This window comes from Callionymus lyra, unplaced genomic scaffold, assembly GCF_982586985.1.
Source record: "Callionymus lyra unplaced genomic scaffold, fCalLyr1.hap1.1 HAP1_SCAFFOLD_650, whole genome shotgun sequence".
In the NCBI taxonomy this organism is placed as follows: Eukaryota; Metazoa; Chordata; class Actinopteri; order Syngnathiformes; family Callionymidae; genus Callionymus; species Callionymus lyra.
Genome location: NW_028258880.1, coordinates 5001 through 17500, shown reverse-complemented (window position 1 = coordinate 17500; position 12500 = coordinate 5001). Strand labels below are relative to the sequence as shown.

Sequence of the window (12500 nt, the reverse complement as noted above, 5' to 3'; positions counted from 1 at the left end):
TTGCTCTTTTTTTCCCCTCTCCCACCCACAATCCCTCCTCCTGCGGGGATGGAGAACCAGGGGCCTGGGTGACATCCTCATGCGGGGATGGGGTACCAGGAGGCCGGGGAACATTTTCAACACTTTGGGGCATTTTTAAACACTTTAGCCTTTTTTTCCCTCTCCCACCCACAATCCCTCCTCCTGCGGGGATGGAGAACCAGGGGCCTGGGTGACATCCTCATGCGGGGATGGGGTACCAGGAGGCCGGGGAACATTTTCAACACTTTGGGGCATTTTTAAACACTTTGCTCTTTTTCCCCCTCTCCCAACCAGGGGGCCTGGGGAGCCTCCTCCTGCGGGGATGGGGAACCAGGGGCCTGGGGAACATTTTCAACACTTTGGGGCATTTTTAAACACTTTGCTCTTTTTCCCCCTCTCCCAACCAGGGGGCCTGGGGAGCCTCCTCCTGCGGGGATGGGGAACCAGGGGCCTGGGGAACATTTTCAACACTTTGGGGCATTTTTAAACACTTTGCTCTTTTTCCCCCTCTCCCAACCAGGGGGCCTGGGGAGCCTCCTCCTGCGGGGATGGGGAACCAGGGGCCTGGGGAACATTTTCAACACTTTGGGGCATTTTTAAACACTTTGCTCTTTTTCCCCCTCTCCCAACCAGGGGGCCTGGGGAGCCTCCTCCTGCGGGGATGGGGAACCAGGGGCCTGGGGAACATTTTCAACACTTTGGGGCATTTTTAAACACTTTGCTCTTTTTCCCCCTCTCCCAACCAGGGGGCCTGGGGAGCCTCCTCCTGCGGGGATGGGGAACCAGGGGCCTGGGGAACATTTTCAACACTTTGGGGCATTTTTAAACACTTTGGTCTTTTTCCCCCCTCTCCCAACCAGGGGGCCTGGGGAGCCTCCTCCTGCGGGGATGGGGAACCAGGGGCCTGGGGAACATTTTCAACACTTTGGGGCATTTTTAAACACTTTGCTCTTTTTCCCCCTCTCCCAACCAGGGGGCCTGGGGAGCCTCCTCCTGCGGGGATGGGGAACCAGGGGCCTGGGGAACATTTTCAACACTTTGGGGCATTTTTAAACACTTTGCTCTTTTTCCCCCTCTCCCAACCAGGGGGCCTTGGGAGCCTCCTCCTGCGGGGATGGGGAACCAGGGGCCTGGGGAACATTTTCAACACTTTGGGGCATTTTTAAACACTTTGCTCTTTTTCCCCCTCTCCCAACCAGGGGGCCTGGGGAGCCTCCTCCTGCGGGGATGGGGAACCAGGGGCCTGGGGAACATTTTCAACACTTTGGGGCATTTTTAAACACTTTGCTCTTTTTCCCCCTCTCCCAACCAGGGGGCCTGGGGAGCCTCCTCCTGCGGGGATGGGGAACCAGGGGCCTGGGGAACATTTTCAACACTTTGGGGCATTTTTAAACACTTTGCTCTTTTTCCCCCTCTCCCAACCAGGGGGCCTTGGGAGCCTCCTCCTGCGGGGATGGGGAACCAGGGGCCTGGGGAACATTTTCAACACTTTGGGGCATTTTTAAACACTTTGCTCTTTTTCCCCCTCTCCCAACCAGGGGGCCTGGGGAGCCTCCTCCTGCGGGGATGGGGAACCAGGGGCCTGGGGAACATTATTCAACACTTTGGGGCATTTTTAAACACTTTGCTCTTTTTCCCCCTCTCCCAACCAGGGGGCCTGGGGAGCCTCCTCCTGCGGGCATGGAGAACCAGGGGGCCTGGGGAGCCTCCTCCTGCGGGGATGGAGAACCAGGGGGCCTGGGGAGCCTCCTCCTGCGGGGATGGAGAACCAGGGGGCCTGGGGAGCCTCCTCCTGCGGGGATGGAGAACCAGGGGCCTGGGGAGCCTCCTCCTGCGGGGATGGAGAACCAGGGGGCCTGGGGAGCCTCCTCCTGCGGGCATGGAGAACCAGGGGGCCTGGGGAGCCTCCTCCTGCGGGGATGGGGAACCAGGGGGCCTGGGGAGCCTCCTCCTGCGGTGATGGAGAACCAGGGGGCCTGGGGAGCCTCCTCCTGCGGGCATGGAGAACCAGGGGGCCTGGGGAGCCTCCTCCTGCGGGGATGGAGAACCAGGGCGCCTGGGGAGCCTCCTCCTGCGGGGATGGAGAACCAGGGGCCTGGGGAGCCTCCTCCTGCGGGGATGGAGAACCAAGGGGCCTGGGGAGCCTCCTCCTGCGGGCATGGAGAACATGGGGGCCTGGGGAGCCTCCTCCTGCGGGGATGGAGAACCAGGGGGCCTGGGGAGCCTCCTCCTGCGGGGATGGAGAACCAGGGGGCCTGGGGAGCCTCCTCCTGCGGGCATGGAGAACCAGGGGGCCTGGGGAGCCTCCTCCTGCGGGGATGGAGAACCAGGGGGCCTGGGGAGCCTCCTCCTGCGGTCATGGGGAACCAGGGGCCTGGGGAGCCTCCTCCTGCGGGCATGGAGAACCAGGGGGCCTGGGGAGCCTCCTCCTGCGGGGATGGGGAACCAGGGGGCCTGGGGAGCCTCCTCCTGCACCAGGGGGCCTGGGGAGCCTCCTCCTGCGGGGATGGGGAACCAGGGGGCCTGGGGAGCCTCCTCCTGCGGTGATGGGGAACCATGGGGCCTGGGGAGCCTCCTCCTGCGGGGATGGGGAACCAGGGGGCCTGGGGAGCCTCCTCCTGCGGGGATGGGGAACCAGGGGCCTGGGGAGCCTCCTCCTGCACCAGGGGGCCTGGGGAGCCTCCTCCTGCGGGGATGGGGAACCAGGGGGCCTGGGGAGCCTCCTCCTGCGGGGATGGGGAACCAGGGGCCTGGGGAGCCTCCTCCTGCACCAGGGGGCCTGGGGAGCCTCCTCCTGCGGGGATGGGGAACCAGGGGGCCTGGGGAGCCTCCTCCTGCGGGGATGGGGAACCAGGGGCCTGGGGAACATTTTCAACACTTTGGGGCATTTCACAAGCGCTTCCCTCGCTTACGGCCACACCACCCTGAATGAGCCCGATCTCGTCTGATCTCGGAAGCCAAGCAGGGTCGGGCCCAGTTAGTACTTGGATGGGAGACCGCCTGGGAATACTGGGTGCTGTAAGCATTTTTTTTTGCCATTATTTGTGGGTCAGAAAGTGAGAAAAGTGACCTAAAATAGAACCGGGACTAGGCGGCAGTTCCCCCCACCAGGCGGCGGCATTTGGGGCATTATTTGTGGGTCAGAAAGTGAGAAAAGTGACCTAAAATAGAACCGGGACTAGGCGGCAGTTCCCCCCACCAGGCGGCGGCATTTGGGGCATTATTTGTGGGTCAGAAAGTGAGAAAAGTGACTTAAAATAGAACCGGGACTAGGCGGCAGTTCCCCCCACCAGGCGGCGGCATTTGGGGCATTATTTGTGGGTCAGAAAGTGAGAAAAGTGACCTAAAATAGAACCGGGACTAGGCGGCAGTTCCCCCCACCAGGCGGCGGCATTTGGGGCATTATTTGTGGGTCAGAAAGTGAGAAAAGTGACCTAAAATAGAACCGGGACTAGGCGGCAGTTCCCCCCACCAGGCGGCGGCATTTGGGGCATTATTTGTGGGTCAGAAAGTGAGAAAAGTGACCTAAAATAGAACCGGGACTAGGCGGCAGTTCCCCCCACCAGGCGGCGGCATTTGGGGCATTATTTGTGGGTCAGAAAGTGAGAAAAGTGACCTAAAATAGAACCGGGACTAGGCGGCAGTTCCCCCCACCAGGCGGCGGCATTTGGGGCATTATTTGTGGGTCAGAAAGTGAGAAAAGTGACCTAAAATAGAACCGGGACTAGGCGGCAGTTCCCCCCACCAGGCGGCGGCATTTGGGGCATTATTTGTGGGTCAGAAAGTGAGAAAAGTGACCTAAAATAGAACCGGGACTAGGCGGCAGTTCCCCCCACCAGGCGGCGGCATTTGGGGCATTATTTGTGGGTCAGAAAGTGAGAAAAGTGACCTAAAATAGAACCGGGACTAGGCGGCAGTTCCCCCCACCAGGCGGCGGCATTTGGGGCATTATTTGTGGGTCAGAAAGTGAGAAAAGTGACCTAAAATAGAACCGGGACTAGGCGGCAGTTCCCCCCACCAGGCGGCGGCATTTGGGGCATTATTTGTGGGTCAGAAAGTGAGAAAAGTGACCTAAAATAGAACCGGGACTAGGCGGCAGTTCCCCCCACCAGGCGGCGGCATTTGGGGCATTATTTGTGGGTCAGAAAGTGAGAAAAGTGACCTAAAATAGAACCGGGACTAGGCGGCAGTTCCCCCCACCAGGCGGCGGCATTTGGGGCATTATTTGTGGGTCAGAAAGTGAGAAAAGTGACCTAAAATAGAACCGGGACTAGGCGGCAGTTCCCCCCACCAGGCGGCGGCATTTGGGGCATTATTTGTGGGTCAGAAAGTGAGAAAAGTGACCTAAAATAGAACCGGGACTAGGCGGCAGTTCCCCCCACCAGGCGGCGGCATTTGGGGCATTATTTGTGGGTCAGAAAGTGAGAAAAGTGACCTAAAATAGAACCGGGACTAGGCGGCAGTTCCCCCCACCAGGCGGCGGCATTTGGGGCATTATTTGTGGGTCAGAAAGTGAGAAAAGTGACCTAAAATAGAACCGGGACTAGGCGGCAGTTCCCCCCACCAGGCGGCGGCATTTGGGGCATTATTTGTGGGTCAGAAAGTGAGAAAAGTGACCTAAAATAGAACCGGGACTAGGCGGCAGTTCCCCCCACCAGGCGGCGGCATTTGGGGCATTATTTGTGGGTCAGAAAGTGAGAAAAGTGACCTAAAATAGAACCGGGACTAGGCGGCAGTTCCCCCCACCAGGCGGCGGCATTTGGGGCATTATTTGTGGGTCAGAAAGTGAGAAAAGTGACCTAAAATAGAACCGGGACTAGGCGGCAGTTCCCCCACCAGGTGGCGGCATTTGGGGACCCGTAGTGTGGGCAGAAAACTCACCAAAGTGACTTAAAATAGAACCGGTGCAGGCGGCATGTTCCCCCACCAGATGGCGGCATTTGGGGACCCGTAGTGTGGGTAGAAAACTCACCAAAGTGACTTAAAATAGAACCGGTGCAGGCGGCATGTTCCCCCACCAGATGGCGGCATTTGGGGACCCGTAGTGTGGGTAGAAAACTCACCAAAGTGACTTAAAATAGAACCGGTGCAGGCGGCATGTTCCCCCACCAGATGGCGGCATTTGGGGACCCGTAGTGTGGGTAGAAAACTCACCAAAGTGACTTAAAATAGAACCGGTGCAGGCGGCATGTTCCCCCACCAGATGGCGGCATTTGGGGACCCGTAGTGTGGGCAGAAAACTCACCAAAGTGACTTAAAATAGAACCGGTGCAGGCGGCATGTTCCCCCACCAGATGGCGGCATTTGGGGACCCGTAGTGTGGGCAGAAAACTCACCAAAGTGACTTAAAATAGAACCGGTGCAGGCGGCATGTTCCCCCACCAGATGGCGGCATTTGGGGACCCGTAGTGTGGGTAGAAAATTCACCAAAGTGACTTAAAATAGAACCGGTGCAGGCGGCATGTTCCCCCACCAGATGGCGGCATTTGGGGACCCGTAGTGTGGGCAGAAAACTCACCAAAGTGACTTAAAATAGAACCGGTGCAGGCGGCATGTTCCCCCACCAGATGGCGGCATTTGGGGACCCGTAGTGTGGGCAGAAAACTCACCAAAGTGACTTAAAATAGAACCGGTGCAGGCGGCATGTTCCCCCACCAGATGGCGGCATTTGGGGACCTGCAGTGTGGGTAGAAAACTCACCAAAGTGTCCTAAAATAGAACCGGGACCAGGGGGCCTCTTCCCCCACCAGGTGGCGGGCTTGGGGGGCTTGGTTTCCGGGTAGAAAACTCACCAAAGTGTCCTAAAATAGAACCAGGACCAGGGGGCATGTTCCCCCACCAGGCGGCGGGCTTGGGGGGCTTGGTTTGCGGGTAGAAAACTCACCAAAGTGTCCTAAAATAGAACCGGGAACAGGGGGCCTCTTCCCCCACCAGGCGGCGGGCTTGGGGGGCTTGGTTTGCGGGTAGAAAACTCACCAAAGTGACCTAAAATAGAACCGGGCTAGGCGGCATGTTCCCCCACCAGGCGGCGGGCTTGGGGGGCTTGGTTTGCGGGTAGAAAACTCACCAAAGTGTCCTAAAATAGAACCGGGACCAGGGGGCATGTTCCCCCACCAGGCGGCGGGCTTGGGGGGCTTGGTTTGCGGGTAGAAAACTCACCAAAGTGTCCTAAAATAGAACCGGGACCAGGGGGCATGTTCCCCCACCAGGCGGCGGGCTTGGGGGGCTTGGTTTGCGGGTAGAAAACTCACCAAAGTGTCCTAAAATAGAACCGGGACCAGGGGGCATGTTCCCCCACCAGGCGGCGGGCTTGGGGGGCTTGGTTTGCGGGTAGAAAACTCACCAAAGTGTCCTAAAATAGAACCGGGACCAGGGGGCCTCTTCCCCCACCAGGCGGCGGGCTTGGGGGGCTTGGTTTGCGGGTAGAAAACTCACCAAAGTGACCTAAAATAGAACCGGGCCAGGCGGCATGCTCCCCCACCAGGCGGCGGGCTTGGGGGGCTTGGTTTGCGGGTAGAAAACTCACCAAAGTATCGGCAAAATAGAACCAGGGAAGGGGGGGATGTCGGTCACAAGGTGCCCGAGTCAGAGAACCAGGAAAACGGACATAAATCCAGAAAACCTCGGTGTCTGACTGCTCCTCAAAAAGTGGTCTTTTTGATGTCACGAGCGCAACCACCTAGAGGTTAATGGGGAGGGATGGTGTGAGCGCAAACGGATTTTTCCTAAGTGTGACTGCTCCTCAAAAAGTGGTCTTTTTGATGTCACGAGCGCAACCACCTAGAGGTTAATGGGGAGGGATGGTGTGAGCGCAAACGGATTTTTCCTAAGTGTGACTGCTCCTCAAAAAGTGGTCTTTTTGATGTCACGAGCGCAACCACCTAGAGGTTAATAGGGAGCGAGTACAACAGGGGAGGGAGTGAATGGGCTCGGACTGTGGCCGAGCCTGGTGCCTCAAAATCGGACAAGGTTGGACTGGAAGCCCGCTGAGAACTCTGGTTCTTTTGCCAGACGAAACGAATTTTTTCCGAGTGTGACTGCTCTGCAAAAAGTGGTCTTTTTGATGTCACGAGCGCAACCACCTAGAGGTTAATGGGGAGGGAGTGGAAAAAACGACAAAGTGTTGAGCTCCGGACCGGGATGGCGGGCGACTCGAGCGGTCATGCCCGACTTTGAGACACTTTGTCGCGGTCATGCGAGCGACCTCCACTGCTCCCCGGAGGTGCCCCGGACCGGGTTGGCGGGTGACTCGAGCGGTCGTGCCCGACTTTGAGACACTTTGTCGCGGTCATGCGGGCGTCCTCCGCCGGTCCCCGGAGGTGCCCCGGACCGGGTTGGCGGGTGACTCAAGCGGTCATGCCCGACTTTGAGACACTTTGCCGCGGTCATGCGGGCGTCCTCCGCCGGTCCCTGGAGGTGCCCCGGACCGGGTTGGCGGGTGACTCGAGCGGTCGTGCCCGACTTTGAGACACTTTGTCGCGGTCATGCGGGCGTCCTCCGCCGGTCCCTGGAGGTGCCCCGGACCGGGTTGGCGGGTGACTCGAGCGGTCGTGCCCGACTTTGAGACACTTTGTCGCGGTCATGCGGGCGTCCTCCGCCGGTCCCCGGAGGTGCCCCGGACCGGGTTGGCGGGTGACTCGAGCGGTCATGCCCGACTTTGAGACACTTTGTCGCGGTCATGCGGGCCTCCTCCGCCGGTCCCTGGAGGTGCCCCGGACCGGGTTGGCGGGTGACTCGAGCGGTCATGCCCGACTTTGAGACACTTTGTCGCGGTCATGCGGGCGTCCTCCGCCGGTCCCTGGAGGTGCCCCGGACCGGGTTGGCGGGTGACTCGAGCGGTCGTGCCCGACTTTGAGACACTTTGTCGCGGTCATGCGAGCGACCTCCGCCGGTCCCCGGAGGTGCCCCGGACCGGGTTGGCGGGTGACTCGAACGGTCGTGCCCGACTTTGAGACACTTTGTCGCGGTCATGCGGGCGTCCTCCGCCGGTCCCTGGAGGTGCCCCGGACCGGGTTGGCGGGTGACTCGAGCGGTCGTGCCCGACTTTGAGACACTTTGTCGCGGTCATGCGGGCGTCCTCCGCCGGTCCCTGGAGGTGCCCCGGACCGGGTTGGCGGGTGACTCGAGCGGTCATGCCCGACTTTGAGACACTTTGTCGCGGTCATGCGGGCGTCCTCCGCCGGTCCCTGGAGGTTCCCCGGACCGTCGGCGGGTGACTCAAGCGGTCATGCCCGACTTTGAGACACTTTGCCGCGGTCATGCGGGCGACCTCCGCCGGTCCCTGGAGGTGCCCCGGACCGGGTTGGCGGGTGACTCAAGCGGTCATGCCCGACTTTGAGACACTTTGCCGCGGTCATGCGGGCGACCTCCGCCGGTCCCTGTAGGTGTCCCGGACCGGGTTGGCGGGTGACTCGAGCGGTCATGCCCGACTTTGAGACACTTTGTCGCGGTCATGCGGGCGTCCTCCGCCGGTCCCTGGAGGTGCCCCGGACCGGGTTGGCGGGTGACTCAAGCGGTCATGCCCGACTTTGAGACACTTTGCCGCGGTCATGCGGGCGACCTCCGCCGGTCCCTGGAGGTGCCCCGGACCGGGTTGGCGGGTGACTCAAGCGGTCCTGCCCGACTTTGAGACACTTTGCCGCGGTCATGCGGGCGACCTCCGCCGGTCCCTGGAGGTGCCCCGGACCGGGTTGGCGGGTGACTCGAGCGGTCGTGCCCGACTTTGAGACACTTTGCCGCGGTCATGCGGGCGACCTCCGCCGGTCCCTGGATGTCGGGCTCCAGTGAGGTCGGCGGGGGAAGGCTCGGGCTGAGGCCGACTTCGGTGCCTCAAAGTCGGACAAGGTTGGATTGGAAGTCCGCTGTGTTGAGGACCAGTGGCATTCGGCGGTGGAACGCTCAGAACTTGGCCGACATCGGTGCCTCAACGTCGGACAAGGTTGGAGTGGATGACCGCTGATAACTCTGGTTCTTTTGCCAGACGAAAGAAATTTTTCCCGAGTGTGACTGCTCTGAAAAAAGTGGTCTTTTTGATGTCACGAGCGCAACCACCTAGAGGTTAATAGGGAGGCACCATAACAGGAGAGGGAGTGAAAAGGCTCGGACGGTGGCCGAGCCTGGTGCCTCAAAATCGGACAAGGTTGGAGTGGATGACCGCTGAAAACTCTGGTTCTTTTGCCAGACGAAAGAAATTTTTTCCGAGTGTGACTGCTCTGAAAAAAGTGGTCTTTTTGATGTCACGAGCGCAACCACCTAGAGGTTAATAGGGAGGCACCATAACAGGAGAGGGAGTGAAAAGGCTCGGACGGTGGCCGAGCGTGGTGCCTCAAAATCGGACAAGGTTGGAGTGGATGACCGCTGAAAACTCTGGTTCTTTTGCCAGACGAAAGAATTTTTTTCCGAGTGTGACTGCTCTGAAAAAAGTGGTCTTTTTGATGTCACGAGCGCAACCACCTAGAGGTTAATAGGGAGGCACCATAACAGGAGAGGGAGTGAAAAGGCTCGGACGGTGGCCGAGCCTGGTGCCTCAAAATCGGACAAGGTTGGAGTGGATGACCGCTGAAAACTCTGGTTCTTTTGCCAGACGAAAGAAATTTTTCCCGAGTGTGACTGCTCTGCAAAAAGTGGTCTTTTTGATGTCACGAGCGCAACCACCTAGAGGTTAATAGGGAGGCACCATAACAGGAGAGGGAGTGAAAAGGCTCGGAGGGTGGCCGAGCCTGGTGCCTCAAAATCGGACAAGGTTGGAGTGGATGACCGCTGAAAACTCTGGTTCTTTTGCCAGACGAAAGAAATTTTTCCCGAGTGTGACTGCTCTGCAAAAAGTGGTCTTTTTGATGTCACGAGCGCAACCACCTAGAGGTTAATAGGGAGGCACCACAACAGGAGAGGGAGTGAAAAGGCTCGGAGGGTGGCCGAGCCTGGTGCCTCAAAATCGGACAAGGTTGGAGTGAATGACCGCTGAACACTCTGGTTCTTTTGCCAGACGAAAGAAATTTTTTCCGAGTGTGACTGCTCTGCAAAAAGTGGTCTTTTTGATGTCACGAGCGCAACCACCTAGAGGTTAATAGGGAGGCACCATAACAGGAGAGGGAGTGAAAAGGCTCGGAGGGTGGCCGAGCCTGGTGCCTCAAAATCGGACAAGGTTGGAGTGGATGGCCGCTGAAAACTCTGGTTCTTTTGCCTGACGAAAGAAATTTTTTCCGAGTGTGACTGCTCTGCAAAAAGTGGTCTTTTTGATGTCACGAGCGCAACCACCTAGAGGTTAATAGGGAGGCACCATAACAGGAGAGGGAAGGAAAAGGCTCGGAGGGTGGCCGAGCCTGGTGCCTCAAAATCGGACAAGGTTGGAGTGGATGACCGCTGAAAACTCTGGTTCTTTTGCCTGACGAAAGAAATTTTTTCCGAGTGTGACTGCTCTGCAAAAAGTGGTCTTTTTGATGTCACGAGCGCAACCACCTAGAGGTTAGTAGGGAGGCACCATAACAGGAGAGGGAGTGAAAAGGCTCGGAGGGTGGCCGAGCCTGGTGCCTCAAAGTCGGACAAGGTTGGAGTGGATGGCCGCGGAGAACTCTGGTTCTTTTGCCTGACGAAAGAAATTTTTTCCGAGTGTGACTGCTCCTCAAAAAGTGGTCTTTTTGATGTCACGAGCGCAACCACCTAGAGGTTAATAGGGAGGCACCATAACAGGAGAGGGAGTGAAAAGGCTCGGAGGGTGGCCGAGCCTGGTGCCTCAAAGTCGGACAAGGTTGGAGTGGATGGCCGCGGAGAACTCTGGTTCTTTTGCCTGACGAAAGAAATTTTTTCCGAGTGTGACTGCTCTGCAAAAAGTGGTCTTTTTGATGTCACGAGCGCAACCACCTAGAGGTTAATAGGGAGGCACCATAACAGGAGAGGGAAGGAAAAGGCTCGGAGGGTGGCCGAGCCTGGTGCCTCAAAGTCGGACAAGGTTGGAGTGGATGGCCGCGGAGAACTCTGGTTCTTTTGCCTGACGAAAGAAATTTTTTCCGAGTGTGACTGCTCCTCAAAAAGTGGTCTTTTTGATGTCACGAGCGCAACCACCTAGAGGTTAATAGGGAGGCACCATAACAGGAGAGGGAAGGAAAAGGCTCGGAGGGTGGCCGAGCCTGGTGCCTCAAAGTCGGACAAGGTTGGAGTGGATGGCCGCGGAGAACTCTGGTTCTTTTGCCTGACGAAAGAAATTTTTTCCGAGTGTGACTGCTCTTCAAAAAGTGGTCTTTTTGATGTCACGAGCGCAACCACCTAGAGGTTAATAGGGAGGCACCATAACAGGAGAGGGAAGGAAAAGGCTCGGAGGGTGGCCGAGCCTGGTGCCTCAAAGTCGGACAAGGTTGGAGTGGATGGCCGCGGAGAACTCTGGTTCTTTTGCCTGACGAAAGAAATTTTTTCCGAGTGTGACTGCTCCTCAAAAAGTGGTCTTTTTGATGTCACGAGCGCAACCACCTAGAGGTTAATAGGGAGGCACCATAACAGGAGAGGGAAGGAAAAGGCTCGGAGGGTGGCCGAGCCTGGTGCCTCAAAGTCGGACAAGGTTGGAGTGGATGGCCGCGGAGAACTCTGGTTCTTTTGCCTGACGAAAGAAATTTTTTCCGAGTGTGACTGCTCTTCAAAAAGTGGTCTTTTTGATGTCACGAGCGCAACCACCTAGAGGTTAATAGGGAGGCACCATAACAGGAGAGGGAAGGAAAAGGCTCGGAGGGTGGCCGAGCCTGGTGCCTCAAAGTCGGACAAGGTTGGAGTGGATGGCCGCGGAGAACTCTGGTTCTTTTGCCTGACGAAAGAAATTTTTTCCGAGTGTGACTGCTCCTCAAAAAGTGGTCTTTTTGATGTCACGAGCGCAACCACCTAGAGGTTAATAGGGAGGCACCATAACAGGAGAGGGAAGGAAAAGGCTCGGAGGGTGGCCGAGCCTGGTGCCTCAAAGTCGGACAAGGTTGGAGTGGATGGCCGCGGAGAACTCTGGTTCTTTTGCCTGACGAAAGAAATTTTTTCCGAGTGTGACTGCTCTTCAAAAAGTGGTCTTTTTGATGTCACGAGCGCAACCACCTAGAGGTTAATAGGAGCGAAGGATACTTGGACAGAGTATCGAGCTCCAGCGCAGGCGGCGGGGAAAGAGCTCAGGCTCAAGCCGACCTTCGCGCGTCATGGACGCACTGTGATACCACCTACACCGATGACCGATCTGCCAACGTGACCCGCCATCGGAGGGCCCCCACCCATTGCGGGCGGACGGTTCCTCCGGACTTAGCGGGTCCGATCAAGCGTTGTGGCTTGCCACCTCTGCCGAAACCTCCAGTGAGACCGAGGCGTCCCGTCTGACCCAGTGGTTCTACACGCGCGCCTTCGCCGCCGTCCCCTTGGCCGTTAACTCGGCCTCGCGGTGAGGCAGGAGCGATGTGCATCCGCGGAAACACACTTCTTGGGATCGTGTTTGTTGTCAAGGAGTCCTGTGGGCGAAA

General features: G+C 58.1%; 1 non-coding gene across 1 annotated transcript; it reads left to right on the top strand.

Annotated features, from left to right (window-relative positions):
* Positions 1-2927: 2927 nt before the first annotated feature.
* LOC148057769 (5S ribosomal RNA) lies at positions 2928-3046 on the top strand. The gene has a single exon (XR_015710427.1). It is a non-coding gene; the product is annotated as a 5S ribosomal RNA (ribosomal RNA).
* The last annotated feature ends 9454 nt before the right edge of the window (positions 3047-12500 follow it).